Source organism: Ailuropoda melanoleuca, chromosome 16 (genome assembly GCF_002007445.2).
Source record: "Ailuropoda melanoleuca isolate Jingjing chromosome 16, ASM200744v2, whole genome shotgun sequence".
In the NCBI taxonomy this organism is placed as follows: Eukaryota; Metazoa; Chordata; class Mammalia; order Carnivora; family Ursidae; genus Ailuropoda; species Ailuropoda melanoleuca.
In genome coordinates this window covers 53,812,567-53,833,027 of record NC_048233.1, presented here as the reverse complement: position 1 = coordinate 53,833,027, position 20,461 = coordinate 53,812,567, and the positions used below count along the sequence as shown (strand labels likewise).

Here is a 20,461-nt window from a genome sequence, read left to right as displayed (position 1 = left end):
TCTCAACATGATATAATACAGTGAAATGTAGTCTAAGCACAATAAAGTTGTGCTAAAGGGAAAATATTTTAGACTGCATAGGTTTTAGAACTTTAAACAAATTAATTAAAATGAAAAATTAAGTTGCTCGGTCGCACCAGCCATATTTTGAATGGTAGGCTAGTAGCTCCCATTTTGGACAGCACAGGTTTAGAGTTTAGCAGGAATATTAGAACTTCAAGGAAACTTCAAGATCATCAGATTCGGTCTCTCGAGTTTACATATGCTTATGATGAAGGAAGGAGACTACATCAAGTATCATGTTCTGTAATGATACATGTTAATCACTGTACCTTAAAATAACCCAAAAGAGGATTCTCACAAATGAGGAAATTGAGGCTCATATAGATATGAGAACTTGTCCAAGACACACAGCAAAAATATTGATAAAACAAGACACATTCAGAATTACTGATTATTTCTTTTACTGAAAAACACACTTCTTTATTTGATTATAACACTGGTATATGCACATGTCTTAAATCCCATATCTTGACTGATACGTGGTTGATAGAGGAATCTTAATGTAGTCTGAGAAGACAGCAGAAACCTGAGCCTCTCTTCATACTCATTTCTGTTTCTTTCAATTTCCTATTTATTATTCAAGATATGCTCTGTGTGTTCTTTCTTTGGGAACAAAGAACAGAAAAGGAATTACTCTATGAACATAAACAGCAGGCAGATTTCCAACAATCTGCTCAAGGAGGAAAACCACAAGCATTTGCTATGCCAGTTTTGTTACTTCCTTGCATAGTCATACTGCAGGTGTATTGCCAGAAAGGGTCACCGTGATATACCTGCTTGCCCAAAGGATCCTAAAGTTCAAGTGTCTGAGAGGCAGGAAGACCATGAAGGCAATAGATATATTTCTGGCAGAACTTCCTTCAAAACGAAATTGAAAAAGATTCTGATGACTCAGGCTCCAGAAACACCAGAAGTGCTTAACTTCCCCAGGGCCATGTGGTAAATGTTGATGATAATAGAGTTGCCTGAGCCTGGTGGAGAAAGTCCCAATAATCAGGGTGAGAATAAATGCAATAACCAGTTTTTATTTATTTTTTATTTTTTTTAAAGATTTTGTTTATTTATTCGACAGAGATAGAGACAGCCAGCGAGAGAGGGAACACAAACGGGGAGTGGGAGAGGAAGAGGCAGGCTCATAGCAGAGGAGCCTGATGTGGGGCTCGATCCCATAATGCCGGGATCACGCCCTGAGCCGAAGGCAGACGCTTAACCGCTGTGCCACACAGGTGCCCCGCAATAACCAGTTTTTAAAGCAAACTCATGTTTCCTGCAGTATATTTTTTAAAGATTTATTTATTTGAGAGAGAGAGGGAGACAGTGAGAGCAGGAGGAGGGGCAGAAGGAGAGGGAGAGAATCCTCAAGCAGACTCCTGGCTGACCATGGAGCCTGATGCAGGGCTCGATCCTAGGACCCTGAGATTATGACCTGAGACAAAATCAAGAGTTGGAGAGTTGGCCACTCAACCAAGTGAGCCACCCAGGCACCACTCTGCAGTATTTTGCAATGGAAAGATTATGGGTTTTAAAGACAGAAGATCTTACTAGGACCCTGCCACTTCCTTGTTATGTGTCCTCTTTATTCCTCAGTTTTCCCATCTAACTCAGTGCCAGATAATTCATAGAAGTTCTTCAATCAAGACTAGTTACTTATCCACGTAGCATCCTCCTATACTATACTGATAATTCTTATTCACCTCTCCATTCTTTGTGAATTTTGAACATACCACCTCCTACTTCCATAATTGATAATATTATTAATAATAAATCAATGGAGTGGCACCTGTAGGAAATCAGTCAATGTAAATTAGAGGCCACCAGCATCTGGCTTCCAAGACTTCAGCAAGTTCTGTTCCTGGGAGAGTTGGCAGGCAACGCATGTAAGAAGAGAAGATTTCAAAGCTATGGTTACTGTTTCCCAAAGACAGGAGGGCAAGAGTGTTAATGAGCTTTATCCAGGGCCGATGTTGGAAAAGATTAAACTTTTGGGACTTGGAAGAAAAGTACAAAATATTGGCAAAAGAAGAGGCGCAGTAAGAGGAGCTATAACGTAAATATATTGGCTCCTAGACACTATTTATATCTTACTCCACTTACTCCATTTACCCCCTCACAAACAGATCATTACGTAGGTGAATGGTGAGCTGAGGCCACAAAGTGGAGATCCTGACCTACTTCAAAACATCATTGGCTGAGAAGTAATAAGTTGTAACTCTTTTTTGTCTTTCGTGACAGATTTATAGTAATTATAGCAGATGGGATAAATCAATTTAAATCCCAATAATGCACAAACTATATTGTCCAGGTCATTGTTAATGACTCAGATAATGGGGTTTCCTGCTCTTTTGCCTCACAGCATAATCAGATGAGATATGCAGATGAAATTAAATAAATTAAATAGCTGTCACAATGTTGTCCATATTAATAAATACCAAGAAAAAGCAAGCCCTTCTATGTAACTTGCTAATGTGAGGTTCTATACACAGTATCCAACAAATGTGAGCCAACCTTTACCTAATTACTGGTCACATGTGAGACAATCACTGCAGCTGTATGCTGGGTGGCTCACTCAGTTAAGCATCAGACTCTTGGTCTCAGCTCAGGTCTTGATCTCAAGGTTGTGAGTTCAAGCCCTGCATTTGACTCCATGTCCAGCTCCATTTAAAAAAAAAAAAGAAGAAGAAAGAAGAAGAGGGAAGAGGAAGAGGAAGAAGAATAAGAATGAAAATGATAGGGAAATAGAACAAGTCATCATTAAATTACCAAACCCACAGAGACAAAAAATTTCTAACCATAGAAAAGTTTTGAGATATCATTGTTATTAAAATGAACTCACTAAAACACCCCTCCATACACACACATACATACATTCGAAGACCTAAACATTAGGCATACTGGCAGAGTCATATTTAGTTTCAGGGACTTTAAAATATTATTCCATGACAATATTCATAAATGGTAAACAGTATAAAACACATCCTCTACCACTATCAGAACGATTACTGACAAAAACTAACCGTCTATAAAAGGTAAAATAGTTTAACATTTTGTACACTAGAATTTGGCAAGGGGAGAAAAAATACAGAAATAAAAGTCAGAAAATATGAGTTTGAATCCTATGTTATATTTAAGAATTGTAAATATGATGTTGGATCTCAGTTTCTCTCCTCTAATGCAGAAAATAAATGCTTTCTTTATAGAGTAAGAATTAAGTTCAAATGAGATGTCTGAAAACACCTCATAAACAAATCATAAAAAGTTTATAAAAATAGTTCATCTAAACCTTCCAACAATACCATAAGAGGATTAGTATTATATCATTGTTAATAAGGATAAATTATAACATTGGTAAACATGGACAGACCCCATAGTAGGACTAGAGCAGTGGTTCTGGGTACTAGAAATAAAAAAGAAGATTTAAATAACTTCCACCCAAATGTATATACATTTCAATGACAAGGCAAATTGCTGGAAACTGCAGTTCTGATTATAAATATTGTGGGTAAAATAAAATACTAAAGCCATAAAGGGCAAATCAAAAAGGTGGGGTTCATGGGGGTGCCTGGGTGGCTCAGGCGTTAAGCGTCTACCTTCGGCTCAGGTCATGATCCTAGGGTCGTGGGATTGAGCCCCGCATAAGGCTCCTGGCTCCGTGGGAAGCCTGCTTCTCCCTCTCCCACTCCCCCTGCTTGTGTTCCCTCTTTCACTGTCTTTTTCTCTCTCTGTCAAATAAATAAATAAAATCTTAAAAAAAAATCGTAGAGTTCCTACAATAAACCTTGCACGAAGAGTAAACAAAACAAGTTAAAGGGACATAATAATTAGATGCCATACACTGCTTTAGTACTTGGTGAGAATTGAGAAATTATCTAAGGCTATTTATAAAGTTTATCATTACTGGAAGTATTTTTGGGTCAAACAGTATACTTTAAAGTAGCTTAACTAAGAATTCTTATGAGAGGTGAAACCCCAAATTCGATAAGGTTTTGGAAGTACTATATTCTTATTAAGTAGTCATAGTTACTCAGGCTAATTATTTGGGGAAATGGATGCCACAAAAAAGAAGATAATCCTTCAGTGATTAACTTTTTTTCAGATCAAAGTAGCAAATTATCATTATATAAAATTTGGAAGAAAAGATTCCAGAAAGAAAAAGGCCTAGACATATCCCTTTTGCCCTCCTGTCAACTCCAATCCAACCATGTCTTCTTCTCTTGAGGAATGCAGGGCTGGTTATGGCAACTAGTCAGGTCCTTGTAGATGTCAGCAAGCTATGCCAGGATCTAAAGTCCCAACTTAAATTGTGGAAATACGCTTTCCCATCCTGGTTTTGAAATGTAATTAGACTGGTGCTGGCTAGCCCTGGGACAAGGATGAAAACACAATGATTCCTATAGTATTCAAAGATCCTTGGACCCATAGGAAGAAGGACTTTATTACACTTACGCCAATAACCCTGAAGCACCTGCCACTCCCTGTCCTTGAGAATCATGAGAAGCTGAGTTGGAGGACTGAATCCTCTCATGCCAAGGCTAAGAGAAGTAGAGTTGACCAACACAAAGTAGACTCCTCCCAGTGCTTCAATAGTTAACTTACAACCTGCCATAACTCACAATATCTGCAGCAATGGGAGCAGAGACAGCTAGCCTTACCAATAACTGGACTTGGATTCTTAGAAAAAACTAAGAAGATACTTCGAATTAAAAGAAGGTGGGAAATGCATGCTACCAGATAATCTATAGTTTTTCAAAATTACAGTGTTACCGTTGTATGAAGAGCAAATAGATCAATGAAGCAAAAAAGACCAATGAATATGGAAAACCTGGAAAGAGACTTAGTAATATGTATGAATGTGATTATAATGAAATGGTATCAGAGTATAGGTGCACCAGTCAAATACATGGGATAACTGGCTCTTTTTATAGAGCAGCAACAATACATAGATCTCTACTTCCACACCAAACATAAGAATAAACTCTAATCTATTAAAGACCTCAACAACAAATGCAAAATTATTTAACACTCAGGAAAAAAGGTAAAATAATGCCTTCATGAACCACGTATGAAAGGAATTCTGAAATATGATGTAAACAGAAAACTTCATTAAAAGAAAATAATGAAACAGCATTAACAATATAACAAGATGTTTCATGGACTAAGAAATTTGCAAGGATGATAAAAAACTAAGAATTAGTATCCACTGTGCAATTAAAAATCCTATAAATCTACAAGAAAAATATTAATGACACATAGAAATATGGACTGGAAATAAATATAATGGCCAATAAATTGATGAAAAGATGTTCAATCTCTGTATCATTCAAGGAAATGCAAATAAACACAATAAGAAACCAATGTATATGTTAGGTTAGAAAAATGTAAAATCCGTTCATACTAAATATTAGTGAAATGTGTATAAGGTCAACTCTCATACATTGGTATAAATTGGTAAAACCCTTTGGAGAGTAATGTGTCAACATATAATAAAATTGATGATGGCACTATCCTACAATTCAATAATTCCAGCTCTAGATATGTACCCTAAAGAAATTCCTGCAAAAGCTTACAAGGGGACTTCCACAAGGATATTAATTATGACACTCTTTGTAATATTAACAATGGAAACAACCTAAATGTTGACCACTAGAAAAATGGACTAAATAATATCTACTTGAAATGGAATATTACACAGCAATGAAAACATATTATTAGAAATACATGTGTCTATATGTATATATTCCATAAAAACAGTGAATGAAAATTGTATATAGAAAAAGCCCAAGATGGTGGGGGAGTAGGAGGACCCTAGACTTGTTTTGTCCCACAAACACAACTAGATAACTACAAAATCATCCTAAATACTCTAGAAATCAACCTGAAGACTGACGGAACAAACTCTGCAACTAAAGGGAGAGACGAGGCCAAATCAAAAAGGTAGGAAGTTCTGAGACATGGTTTAAAGGAGAAATGGATCAAGGGTGCTGTGAAGGGGAGGGAACCATAGTCGTGGAGAATGGCAAAAGACAAAGAAGCACACTGGAAAAACATAAGAATGATTCCCCAAAGACATGGGATTGGAAAATGAGAGGGGCTAAATTTCATGAGTTTTGGCAACCAGTGAGGCATAAACCCTCGAGTTTTAAAGGTCAGCAGGCTGGGCTGGGATAAAGCCCAGAGGGCACCATGCTGCTCCTGGAGAGAAGGCAAACAAACAACACAGGGGCAGCTAGCATGGAAGCAGTGATCTGAGGAATGCCTACTGCACACAGGGAGGACATTATTCACTATTCTTGGAGCATGTCCTTGAGAGGCAGCCTTCACAGAAACACTTCTCTTAGAGCAAAGGAGCTGGCTGGCACTATTTCCCTTCCCTGTCCCTCAGCATAAACATAAAGCCACCTGCTGGAAGCAGTACAACACCTAAGCTGGTTGCCTACTTGCTTATATCAAGCCCTACCTGCTGCACTCAGGCTGGCAAGCCTTCTGAGTCAAGCTTACTCTCAGTCCCAGTGAGGTTGGCCCCTCCCCCAGAAAACCAGCACAAATGCATGCCCACAACACGTTTCCCAACCAGAGAGTTCTGCAGGGACTCAGTTCTGGTGGAGTCGGTATCAGGTCTCATTTCACAAGAAGACCAGAGCACACCTAGTTAAAACTCACCACATTCAGGCCAGGGACCAAACACTGCCAAGAGCAGGCAAGGAGAGCCTCTGTAGACAACTGGCCTAAAGGAGAGAGCAGCCAAAACACAAGAGTAGAGTACATGCAGCACACACTGGAGATACTCCCTGAAGCACTAGGCCCTGGGCACTACATGACCTCTTTTTCATAAAGCCATTACTTTCAGGAGCAGGAGACCTAAGTGGCTTTTCTAACACAGAGAAGAAGGCAGAGACAGAGACAAAATGCCAAGGCACAGGAATTTTTCCCAAATGAAAGAACAAGATAAGACCATGGCCAGAGATCTAAGTGAAACAGATATAAGTAACATGCCTGACGAAGAATTTAAAGCAACAATCATGAGTACTCACTGGGGTGAGAAAAGAATAGAAGACATCAATGAGACCCTGACCACAGAAATAAAAGAGTTAAAAAAGGAATCAATCAGAGACGAGGAATGCAATACATGAGATTGGAAATAGGCTTGATGCAATGAACAGCAGGCTGGGAGAAGAAGCAGCAGAAGAAATTATTGATCTAGAAAGCAAAATAATGGAAAATAATGAAGCAGAACAAGAGAGAGAAAGAAGACATTTGCAACACGAGAATAAATGTAGGGAACTCAGTGATTCCTTCAAATGTAACAACATTTGTACAATACGAGCCCCAAAAGTAGGAGAGAAAAAGATGTGCAAAATATTTATTTCAAGAAATAATAGCCGAAAACTTCCCTAGTCTGGGGAAGAAAACAAACATCCAGATCCAAGAGGCACAAGAACCCCAACAAAGCAGGCCAACACCAAAACACCCTGTAATTAAATTTGCAAAATATAGTGACAAAGAAAAAAAATCTAAACAGCAGCAAGACAAAAGAAGTCCTTAACTTACAAGTGAAAACCCATAATGCTAACAGAAGATTTTTCAATAGAAAACTGGCAAGCCAGGAGAGTGGCACAATATATTCAAAGTTCTGAATTGGAAAAATCTGCAGCCAAGAATACTCTATCCAGCAAGACTAACATTAAGAATAAAAGGAAAGACAAAGAGTTTCCCAGACAAGCAAAAGTTAAAGGAATTCATCACCACTACACCAGTCCTGCAAGAAGACAAACTCCAGAAACAATGACAAAACAAGTAATAAAATGGCAGTAAATACATATCTATCAATAACTGCTTTGAATATAAATGGACTAAATGCTCCAACCAAAAGGCGTAGGGTGTCAGAATCAGTAAAAACCAACACCCCCCCGCAAAAAAACAAACAAACAGAAAAAAACAAGACCCATCTAGATGCTGCCTACAAGAAACTCATTTGAGACCTAAAGACACTGCAGATTGAAAGTGAGGGGGTGCAGAAACATTTATTACACATAAGAATGTCAAAAGAAAGCTGGAATAGCAATACTTATATCAGACAAACTATACCTTAAAACAAAGACTGCAATAAGAGACAAAGGGCATTATATAATCATAAAGGGGACAGTTCAACAAGAAGATATAACAATTGTAAATACTTATGCACCCAACATGGGAGCACACACATATGTAAAACAATTCATAAGAACATAAAGGAACAATTGGTAATAACACAGTAATAGTAGGAGACTTTAATAACCCACTTACATTAATGGACAGATCATCTAAGCAGAAAATCAACAAAGAAACAATGGCTTTGAAGGACACACTGGACCAAACAGACTTATTAGACATATTCGGAACATTCTATCCTAAAACAGCAAAATATATATTCTTTTCAAGTGTACATAAAACATTATCCAGAAGAGATCACATACTAAGTCACAAAACATGCCTCGACAAATACAAAAAGACTGAAATCATAACATGCACCTGTTCTGACCACAACACTATGAAACTTGAAGTCAACCCCAAGAAAGACTACAAATACATGAAGGTTAAACAACATGTGACTAAACAATACATTGGTCAAGCAGGAAATTAAAGAAGAAATAAAAAGATACATGGAAACAAATGAAAGTGAAAACACAATAGTCCAAAACCTTTGGGATGGCAAAAGTGGTCCTAAGAGGGAAGTTTTTAGAAATAGCCTACCTCAAGAAGGAAGAAAAATCTCAAATAAACAACCTATTCTTACACCAGAGTTGCTAGATAAAGTAAAACAAATGAAGCCTTAAGACAGTAGAAGGAAGGAAATAACAAAGATCAGAGCAGAAATAAATGATATAGAAACTAAAAAAACAACAGATCAATGAAACCAGGAGCTGGTTCTTTGAAAAAATTAACAAAATTTACAAATCTCTAGCCAGATTTACCAAAATAGAAAGGACCCAAATAAATAAAATCACAGAAATGCAAACAATTATAAGAGGATATTATGAAAAACTGTAGGCCAACAAATTGGACAACCTGGAAGAAATCGATAAATTCCTAGAAACATATAAACTACCAAATCTGAGGCAGGAAGAAATAATAAACTTGAACCGACTGATAACCAGCAAATGGAATCAGTAATAAAAAAAAATTCCAACAAACAAAAGCCCAGGGCCAGATGGCTCACATTTAGAGAGGAGTTATTCTCTACTCTTCTTAAACTGTTCCAAAAAATAGAAAAGGATGGAAAGCTTCCACATTCATTCTATAAGGCCAGCATTACCCTGATACCAAAACCAGATAAAGACACCACTAAAAAAGAGAACTACAGGCCAATATCCCCAATGAACATAGATGCAGAAACTCTCAATAAAAGAAAGCAAATTGAATCCAAAAATACATTAAAAAAATCATTCATGACCATCAAGTGGAATTTATTCCTGGGTTGCAAGTGTTGTCCAATATTCACAAATCAATAAACGTAATACACATTAATAAAATAAAGGATAAGAACCATACGGTCCTCTCAACAGACAGAAAAAGCATTTGACAAAGTACGATATCCATTCTTGATAAAAACCCTCAAGAAAGTAGGGATAGAGGGAACATACCTCATCATACTAAAGGGCATATATAAAAAAAAAAAAACCCCATAGCTAATATCATCCTCAATGGGGAAAAACAGAGCTTCTCCTCTATAGTCAGGAACAAGACAGGGATGTTCACTCTCACCACTGTTATTTAACATAGTACTGGAAGTCCGAGCCTCAGCAATCAGACAACAAAAAGAAATAAAAGGCATCCAAATCAGCAGGGAAAATAATCAAACTATCACTATTTGCAGATGACATGATACTCTATGTAGAAAACCCAAAAGACTCCACCAAAAAATTACTAGAACCAATACATGAATTCAGTAAAGTCACAGGATACAAAATCAACATACAGAAATCTCTTGCACTTCGATACATAAATCATGATGCAACAGAGAAATCGAGGAATCGATCCCATTTACAAGTGTACTGCATGCCCAGGAATTAAACCTAACCACAGAAGTAAAAGATCTGCACTCTGAAAGCTATAAAGCACTGATGAAAGAAATTGAAGAGGGCACAAAAACAGACACACAGATCAATGGAACAGAAGAGAAAACCCAGAAATGGATGCACAAATATATGGTCAGTTAAACCTTGACAAAGCAGGAAAGAATATCCAATGGAAATAAGATGGGCTTTTCAACAAATGGTGCTGGGAAAACTGGGCAGCAATGTGTAAGAGAATGAAAGTGGAACACTTTCTTAATCCATACACAAAAGTAAATTCAAAATGGATGAAAGACCTAAGCACGCAACCTGAAACTATCAAAATCCTAGAGGAGAACACAGGCAATAACCTGTTTGACATCAGCTGTAGCAACTTTTTTCTTTTTTTTTTTATTTTATTTTATTTTTTTTATTTTTTTAAAGATTTTATTTATTTATTTGACAGAGATAGAGACAGCCAGCGAGAGAGGGAACACAAGCAGGGGGAGTGGGAGAGAAAGAAGCAGGCTCATAGCAGAGGAGCCTGATGTGGGGCTCGAACCCATAATGCTGGGATCACGCCCTGAGCCGAAGGCAGACGCTTAACCGCTGTGCCACCCAGGAGCCCCAAGTAGCAACTTTTTTCTAGATATGCCTCCTTAGGCAAGGGAAACTAAAGCAAAGATGAACTACTGGGACTTCATCAAGATAAAAAGCTTCTGCACAGCAAAGGAAACAATTAAGAGTAAAAGGCAAACTTTGGAATGGGAGATGATATTTGCAAATGACGTATGTGATCAAGGGTTAGTATCCAAAATATATAAAGAACTTATCAAACTCAACATCCAAAAAGGAAATAATCCAATTAAAAACAGGCAGAAGACGTGAATAGACATTTTTCCAAAGAAGACATACAGATGGCCAACAGACCCATAAAAAGATGCCCAACATCACTCATCATCAGGGAAATACAAATCAAAACTATGATGAGATATAACCTCACACCTGTCAGAATGGCAAAAATCAACAACAACATGAAACAACAGATATTGGCAAGGATGTGTAGAAAGGGGAATCCTCTTGTAATGTTGGTGGGAAAGCAAATTGATGCAGTTACTCTGGAGAACAGTATGGAGGTTCCTCAAAAAGTTAAAAAGAGCAGTACCCTACAAACCAGCAATTGCAGTACTGGGTATTTAGTCAAAGGATACAAGAATATTAACTCGAAGGGATACATACATCCCAATGTTTATAGCAGTATTACCTACAATAGCCCAATTATGGAAAAAGCTCAAGTATCCACTGACTGATGAATGGATAAAGAAGAGGTAGTATATATATAATATACATATATATTTTGGAATATTACTCAGCCATAAAAAAGAAGGAAATCTTGTCATTTGCAAAGACATGGATGGAGCCAGAGAGTATTATGCTAAGTGAAATACGTCAGTCAGAGAAAGACAAATACAAGACAATTTCACTCATATGTGGAATTTAAGAAACAAAACAAATGAGCAAAGACAGAAAAAAGAGAGAAAGAGGGAAACCAAGAAATAGAACCTTAACTACAGAAAACAAACTGATGGTTCCTGGAAGGGAGGTGTGTGTGGGGGGGAATGCCTGAAATAGGTGATGGGGATTAAGAAGTGAACTTCTCATGGGGCACCTGGGTAGCTCAGTCAGGTAAGCATCTCACTCTTGATTTTTGACTTGGGTAGTGGGATCGAGCCCTGCATCGGGTTCCATGCTGAGCCTGAAGGCTGCTTGAAATTCTCTTTCTCCCTCTCCCTCTGCCCTTCCCCCACCGCTCATGGGTGCTTTCTCTCTCTAAATAAAAATAAAAATAAATAAAAACAAAAGAAGTGTGCTTGTCATGATGAATACCACATGATGTATAGAATAGCGGAATCACTCTATATTGTATACCTGAGACTAATATTACACTGTATGTTAACTGGAATTTAAATAAAACTTTAAAAATGTAGATAAGCATACATGATTCCTTATAGATTAAATACAAACACAACTATCTATATACTTTTATGATAATATACATATGTATGTGTACTAAAATAATAAAAATATAAGCAAGAAGAATGCCTATCACTTTTAGATTGGTAATTATCTCTAGGGAGAAAAGTGTAGAAGGAATGGGATTAAGAAGGAATACAGGGGCACCTGGGTTGCTTATTTGGTGGAACGTCAGATTCTTGGTTTTGGCTCAGGTCATGATCTCAGAGTGATGAGACTGAGGCCTGTATCAGGCTCCACAATCAGCTTGCGATTCTCTCTCCCTCTCTCTCTGCCCCTCCTCCTTCTCACTCTCTGTCTCTCTCAAATAAATAAATAAATCTTTAATTAAAAAAAAGGAAAACAAAGAGAACTTCAATTTTAATGAAATTTTCAATACTGTAATTCTTAGTAAAAAGAAATTGGTGCAAATATAGTTTAATATTAATATTAAATATTTACTACAAGAATCCTGGTACATGCACATCTGTTGTACTTTTCTCTATGTTTTGCGTGTGTGTGTGTGTGTGTGTGTGTGTGTGTGAAGTTTTCATTAAAATGTGAAATAAGAAAGATTTAAAATAACAGGCCAAATTTACCAGGCAATGCAAACAAAGTTGTAGTGGTAACATTAATATCAGATAAATTGTAATTTAAGAATAAAACCTAAGATACAATACAATAAAAAAATTAAGACAAATCCTGATAAGAATATATTTATTACAGGTATACATCTGGGTATAGTATAAAACAAAGCAACTAATTGTAAAGAGGAAATTCAAGTATGAACACAAGTGAATTTAACATAAGATTATTGTTTAAAATGTTAAAATGCTCCCTTAACAACCAGACAGATCTAATATATATGAGAAAAATATTGATTATAAAAAAATTCAGTTTATATGTGTATATACTATATATTTTGTATATACTTAATAGCTTATAAATAAAAGATATTTTATCTGTGAGAGATATAATGTTGATTAGGTCTCTTTGGCATTGAATTAAATTTTAAATATTTTTAAAACATTTTATAAGTTCCTATTTCCTAATGCAATAAATTAAATAAGAAATAATGGATTTTAAAACATTTTAATACTGATTAACTACCTGAAACTTCAAAAGACTTTCCTCAACAAGCTTTGCACCAAATGAAAAATCAAACCTGAAATTGTGAGCTACCCAGAAAACAAAAAGTTGAAACCTTTAAAAATTGTGGGATATGAGTAGAGAAAAAGGTCTACATTTAAATAAAAAATTCTGGTCATCTTTTTAACAAATAAAAAAAAAACTTAAATGAGCTAAGAAAACAGAATCAGTTTTACAGCTAAAATTTGTGAAATTGAAATAAGAACAAATTAATCAAAAACTAGGTCTATAAAAAGAAACTCCCAGAAGCCTAATTATGAATACAAAGAGACAGCATACATCAATACAATTAGGAATGGAAAAAGGGACATAATCATACCTATTAAAAGATTAAAATAATTACATGAGAAACTATTGGTAACTGACTTCTAAATCCCTGACAAATGGATAATTTTTCAAAAGTATTAATTACTATAATTGCCCATAAAAGAAGTATTGAGAAGAACCCGTCTTAGAAGAGATTGGAAAAGTGAAAAAAATCCATCTTATTCAAAGGCTTGAAGATCACATGATTATATAGACAAGTTTACTGACATTTTGAAAAGCAATTAATCTTAATACATATGTTTCCATATTAAGAGTAAGAAATGACAGGTCTCAAATGTAGCTTATAAAGTAGCATCACCAAATATAAATATAACAAATATAAATAACAAAACCATAGAGTAGCTCATGTAAGAATGAAAATTCTAAATTCTTAGATGAAAATTCTTAATATATTAAAATTACATGCAGAAACATGGAGGATCCGAATAGACATTTCTCCAAAGAACATGTGCAAATACCCAAAAAGCTCCGGGAAAGATGCTCAGCATTGTGAGCCATCTGGGAAGTGCAAACCAAAACCACAATGTGATACCACTTCATACCCACTAGGACAGCTATAATCAAAAGGTCAGGTAACAAGTGTTGGTAAAGGATGTGGAAAATCTGAAACACTTACACAGTGCTGGGAGGAATGTAATATGGTACTGCCGTCTGTGTAAAGAAGTTTGGTAGTTACTCAAATGGTTACACATAGAATTATCATCTGACCCATCAGTTCTACTCATAGGTATAAACACAAGAGAATTATAAAAACATATATTTAAACGAAGACTTGGACAGAAATATTTATAGTGGCTTTATTCACAATAAATGTATGGAAGCAACCCCAAATCAATTAACTGATGAACTGATAAACAAATGTCACATGCACACACACCATGGAGTATTATTTGGCCACGGAAAGTAATGAGGTGCTGATACATACTAAAACATGGATATCGGCCTCAAAAAACATTTTGTTTACTGACAGAAGGCAGACATAAGAGCGAATATGTAGGCTCTTATGTCTGGCTTCTGTCAGTAAATTTGCGAATAAACCATCCAACTTAAGATGAAAAGAACAACAGTACCCATAATTTGAAGTTATCTTATTTTTGCCATTGCTCACTATTCTGTCGTTTTGTCCCTTATCGTTGGGTGCAAAGTCTTTCCAGAATTGCATATTTATTATTCCCTTGCATTAAAAAGTATATAATTTCAAGACAAATGCACAGACAAATAAATATAGGTTTTTTACTTGTTTTTGAACTTTAAAAAAATGGCATCATACTATGTATTTTGAAAACTAGGTACATATCCTGCCACCTAGGAATCCTATTCTTTGGTTTAGCCTAAAGAGGCACTTACCAGAATGTGTACTGGAGACATGTAAGACCTATCTCCTCAGTATTATTTGTAATGGCAATAATCTGGAAGCAGTCCAAATATTCATTAATGGAAGAATAGATGAATAAAGTATGGTATAGTCACACCATGTAATATTAGAAATTAATATTAATTAATGCTAATGTAGTTATTAGAAATAAACAATGTTATAAAAATACTTTTCATTGGAAAAAAGCAAGTCATAAAGTCTGCGTCTATTGATTTCTCTCCCATAATGTACTGAGGTTGAGGACTGTGCTGATTATTTTCTTTATTAGTGATGTAGACTCATCTCTTTATTCTTTGAATCCACCTTATTCACAGTGTATTAATTCTCTTCTTTTTAAAAACTTTTAAAAACATCTTTATTGAGATATAATTCAAATACTATGAAATTCCACATATAATGTTTATAAGTCAGTGGGTTTTTTGTATGGTCACAGAGTTGTGCAACCATTGCCAATTTCTTTTTTTTTTTTTAATATTTTATTTATTTATTCGACAGAGATAGAGACAGCCAGCGAGAGAGGGAGCACAAGCAGGGGGAGTGGGAGAGGAAGAAGCAGGCTCATAGCAGAAGAGCCTGACGTGGGGCTTGATCCCATAACGCCGGGATCACGCCCTGAGCCGAAGGCAGACGCTTAACCGCTGTGCCACCCAGGCGCCCCACCATTGCCAATTTCTAATTTTAGAATATCTTTATCACCCCAAAAGAAACCACAAATCCGTTAAGCAGTCACTTCCATAACCCCTTCACCTCAGCTCCAGGCAAACACTACTTTCTGGCTTTCTGAATTTGCCTAGTCTGGATTCTATTAAAATGGAATACCAGCATAACCCAGAATTATAAATACCTTATTAAAAAAAAAGAGTATATAGCACATGTCTATACGGAAAAAAAAGGGTGGTTTCTCAGGGTGTAGGGAAATGAATTTTACTTTTCTCCCTAGATGCTTATGTTTGAATTATATATTATCAGCAAGTGCTTTCTTCCTTGTTGCTGTTTTAGGAAAAAAAGAGGACCATTTACATCATGGAAGAAAAGATATAGAAAGCTTGGACATTTATATAACAAAAAAAAGTAACAGGAAGAAAATCACCCTTAAATTCTTTTACCCAAACCAACCACTATTAATATTTGTATGCATTCTTTCATAATGAGGGTATATGCCATATATTCCATTTCACACTTTTGTTATTTAACATTATATCAAAATATGATAATCATACAATATTTCATTATTTGGGCATCCGAATTTACTTCATTATACCTAATGCTAAAAAACACTTGGTTACTTTTCATTTGTTCTCTTTTGATTATTGAGGAGCAGTACAAGGCACATTTTCCATATAAATACTAGTGTATACCGTTTCCCTAGGAAATTCTCTTACAAATTGAATCCTGACTCCAAAGGTGTGAAGATTTTTAAAAATCTTGATACTTAGTACAGAATTGCCTTCCTAGCCCTTTACCGAGGAGCTAAACCAGCTGGTAAATTACTGCCCAAAGCAGCACCTCTGCGTCAGACAGTATTTAGATCACTGCAGTTGGGAGATTCAGACCTACGTTTAAGTGGATAACCACAAATAATCCTGTGTAACAATTCATTCAGTTAGGTTGTTGTAGGTGTACGTTATAGGAAGATATACTGGCATGTGCCTCAAACAAGAAATTTTTGCTACTTTTTTTTGTTTTTTGTTTTTTTCCTTGGAAGTATGGGGTAATGCACAGAAAACATTGGCTTTCCCTGGAAGCACCCTTCCGACCACACTCATGCTAAAGTGATTTGGCCTTTAAGTAATTAAACGAGTGGAGTTCTTTTACACTAACAAAAGGTTAATTTGATCTTATTTTCAAAGGCACTTGAATCTGGCTTTTACTTGGGCCATCAACACAGAATAGCTGTACTACAGCTACTCATTAGAATTGCTGAACATAATGCTGGAAAGGCAGGGGCAGGCATTTTTTTACTATCTATACACATTATAGAAGCCTAATGGGAAACATAATAAAGCCAGCCACCATTCATCCAATGGGATCTATAAATCCAGGGGTGTACTGGAGTGAATTTTCTGATGTTTAAAAGTTCTATGACAACTTTGTTTTGTTCTGCTTTCATTTAACGATAATCCTTTAAAAATAGCATGTTCCTGAGGTAAAAAGATACTACACACTCTTGCAGTGGTAAATTGCAACTGAGCAGTATTTTTTATGAAAGAGGTATTAGATTCTTAAGTAACGGTTCTTCCAATTAGTAACTAACCCTTGAGACAAGCTTGGTCACATTCTAAGGAAATCACAAGGACAAGAAGTAGAAAGAACACCTTTCCATTTCCCCTCACTCCCAAAATTTTGATAATTATTTTAAGACAGAATGATCCAAATACCACAGCTGCATGCAGATTTCTTTTACCCTTCTTAAATACTGTACTGATTATTTTGAACATCCAATATGGGATATTTATCTGTTTGTTAAATGCTCATTCATCCTTTAAGATTCTCCAGATATTAACCATCCATATCATTATGGTCTACAGACTTCTGTGACACTAGTAGACGTTCAGATATCTCCCTGGCATATAAAAGGAGGTAATGTCATACCCTCAACATGAGTTGCTGTTCCTGGCTCCAGAACATATGAGATGTTCACATCTTTGTTGGAAATGTTTGGCATAAAAGTCAAGAAGTATATAAAACTCTGTAAAAGATGGGTATCAAAAGACTTCCTTCCTTGTACAGATTTAAAAGAAGCAGTTTTTTAAATCATCTATATGAGAGATGAGTTAAAATGTCAGGGTGTAAAAAACAAAAGTTAGAGACCACCTTGAACCTTCTGGTGTCCCTTTTCCATGGAGAGTCAGTGTTAAGAGGATAAGAGAAAATTCCAAGGTACTGTAAACAAACTACATTTTTGTTCTTTTCAGGATGGTTCTAGAACTTATAAGAGTTCCCAATTGTTGAGATGAGGATTATAACGGATACTAGCTATCACCCACTACTCTCCTAGCTCTGTTTTTGCATTAAGCTAGAACAACAGTTCACAAACCTGACTGTACCTTACAAAAAACATCAGTGCCCATGCACCATACCCAAGAGATTTGGATTCCAATAGTCTGGCTTCAATCTCTGGCTTCAGAGTTTATTTTAAAGCTCCCCAGGAAATTCTAAGGTACAACCATGATTGAGGACCACTGAGCTCGAAAACTGGAGAGTAAGCAATCTGCCCTCATGGAGTTCATAATTTGGTGAAAACAGAAGTTATCCAGTTCCTAACATGGAATTTGTCCTCCTCCTATACCACTACAATAATTTGTATAAAGAAAGCTAGTATTTACCATGTTAGCATATGTCATGTGCATCAACCCTAAGGGTAGCATAGTATCTCCTCCATTTTTCAAAAGACAAGAGGAGAAGCTCTTTAGCAGACACTTGTCACACATTCACTGTGAATCAGGCACTGTTTTGGGCACCAGGGGCTTAGCCCAGATTAAGAGGCAAGATCACAATCTATAAACAGATGTCATGAAATTGTCTAAAGTCCATGAGGCAGAACATTCTCAAAAATACCCAGCCACCAGCCGTCTGGATCCTGCCTCTGACAAGAACGAAGGCAAGGGAGTTTTCTCGTTGACTCCAGCCTCAATATCTACTACTGTTAGCAAGAGGAATCTATTTCATCTGCTTGTGCTCTTAGGAAATATCCAGCAGGTCTTGGGAGAGTGATAAGGATGTGTTTCCACTTTAATGCAATGCTTCCATTACTCTTTCAGATACTAACATCAATCATGCTTGAAGACCATTATTAAGTCATGCTGCAATCTTCACCTGCCCAGATTAAAGAACCCATCTCCTCTAACCTTTTCCTCAGAGCAACGACCTTATGGACCTTTCATCATTTTCACTGTTCTTTTCTGAGCTCTCTCCCACAGTCATTAAGTCCTGTATGAATAGAAATGATGAATAATGCACATAAGCCCTTTATGAAGGGGTCTTCGTAGCTGGCCTTATAGGCTCTTTGAATCAAGACAGATTTCACCTGTAAGGCATTAACACTAGAGGAACAAGATTTAATATTTTGTACAGTCTGATTCTGATTTAAACACCATTTATTGAGCACTTACTATGTACTAGGCAGTAACTTAGGGGTCTTTCCATGTCATCTCACTGAATATTTACAACGGCCATTGGAGAAAGGCATTGTAAATTCCCCTTTTATTGTAGAATAAACTAAGGTTGGAAGAAGTTAAGAGACAGGTAGATCTGTCCAAGACCATAGAACCAGGAATACAGAAAAGCAGCTATGAAGAAGAAGTAAAAGGCAGCAAGCCACAACAGTAGAAAATCAGTTTAAGTGATATTTCCCTGACTATTCATATCACTCTACTTGGCTTAGGAGGGAAATCTTAAGGAAAATATTACAACAAAGCCATTTGAGGGGAACTTAATTCTTCACATTATAATTGGCTGAACTGCTTATTTCCCTCCTCTTCAGTAGTATTGGTTAGACACATGTATAATACTAATGAGCAATTTGCGGAGGTGAAGAACGGACTCCTTACCTCTGCACACACAGGGAAGCTTTAAGCAGGCATTCGATGCAGAGCAATCCAGTTAAATTCACGGTAGCCAGAGAGGTCTGAAGGCTATTTTAACTCAAGGAATTACTGCCTAGGATTTTTCGCTAGAGAAGTGTGACAATTTAGCATGTCTGTGGCTGACGTTGTCAAGCCAAATGGAGAGTCTAATAGCTTTACTTACAAAAGAGTCTGCCAGGTTGCGTGACAGGCTCTTCCCTGACAGTGAAACTGTCCTACTTCCCTACTCTATTTGACAAGGTGCTGCTGCTACAATCTCTGACTTGACTGATTTGCATTTTTTCTCAAATGGGAACAGGAAGGCAATTTGTAGGAACAGCACCCCTGATGCCGTCTCGGTAATGGAACGGTTAAAATAAAACTAGCACTGGATTTAGGACAGCTTAAAATTCTGCTGATCCCAAAGCTAAGAGTTAAAAGCTTCAGGAAAGCTATTTCAGAAAGGGAAGGATTTTTGCCATTGTACCATAGAGAATCAATTATTAGTCATTTGTTGTTTTCCAAAGTCTCCCATTAAGTCCCTAATTAACTTTGGGAGACCAAAAAAAAAAAAAAAAAAGAATTTTACACAAGAGGTTTCCAGACCAATTCAATTGTTCAAAAATGAGTTCTCCTAAGTTCTGCACCAGAGCGAAGGAACCACAAGAAGACAGCCAGGAGAGGGAGACTGGCAGAGAGTCATAGAAAGCATAGTACACAAGAAAAAGTTGAAATGCGGGGAGAGGTGTTGAGGTACAAGTAGAATGAGAATTAGAATTTGATCTTTTCATCAAAGTCAATCCCCATGATATCATTATCATAAAAGAAGTTGTTGAAAAGGCTTCATTTATGATTAATTGTCCTTGAGAGGAGTGATGCTCCTTTTGCTTTATCCTTCTATTTTCTTGTGTGTCTTCCTGATGGCCCACAAAAAGGCACAG

The 20,461-nt window shown here is 36.5% G+C and overlaps 1 protein-coding gene across 3 annotated transcripts in view; it reads right to left on the bottom strand.

Annotated features, from left to right (window-relative positions):
• The window catches only part of NELL1 (neural EGFL like 1), an 885,423-nt gene that overhangs the window by 87,826 nt on the left and 777,136 nt on the right, over nucleotides 1–20,461 (bottom strand). The window lies entirely within an intron of this gene.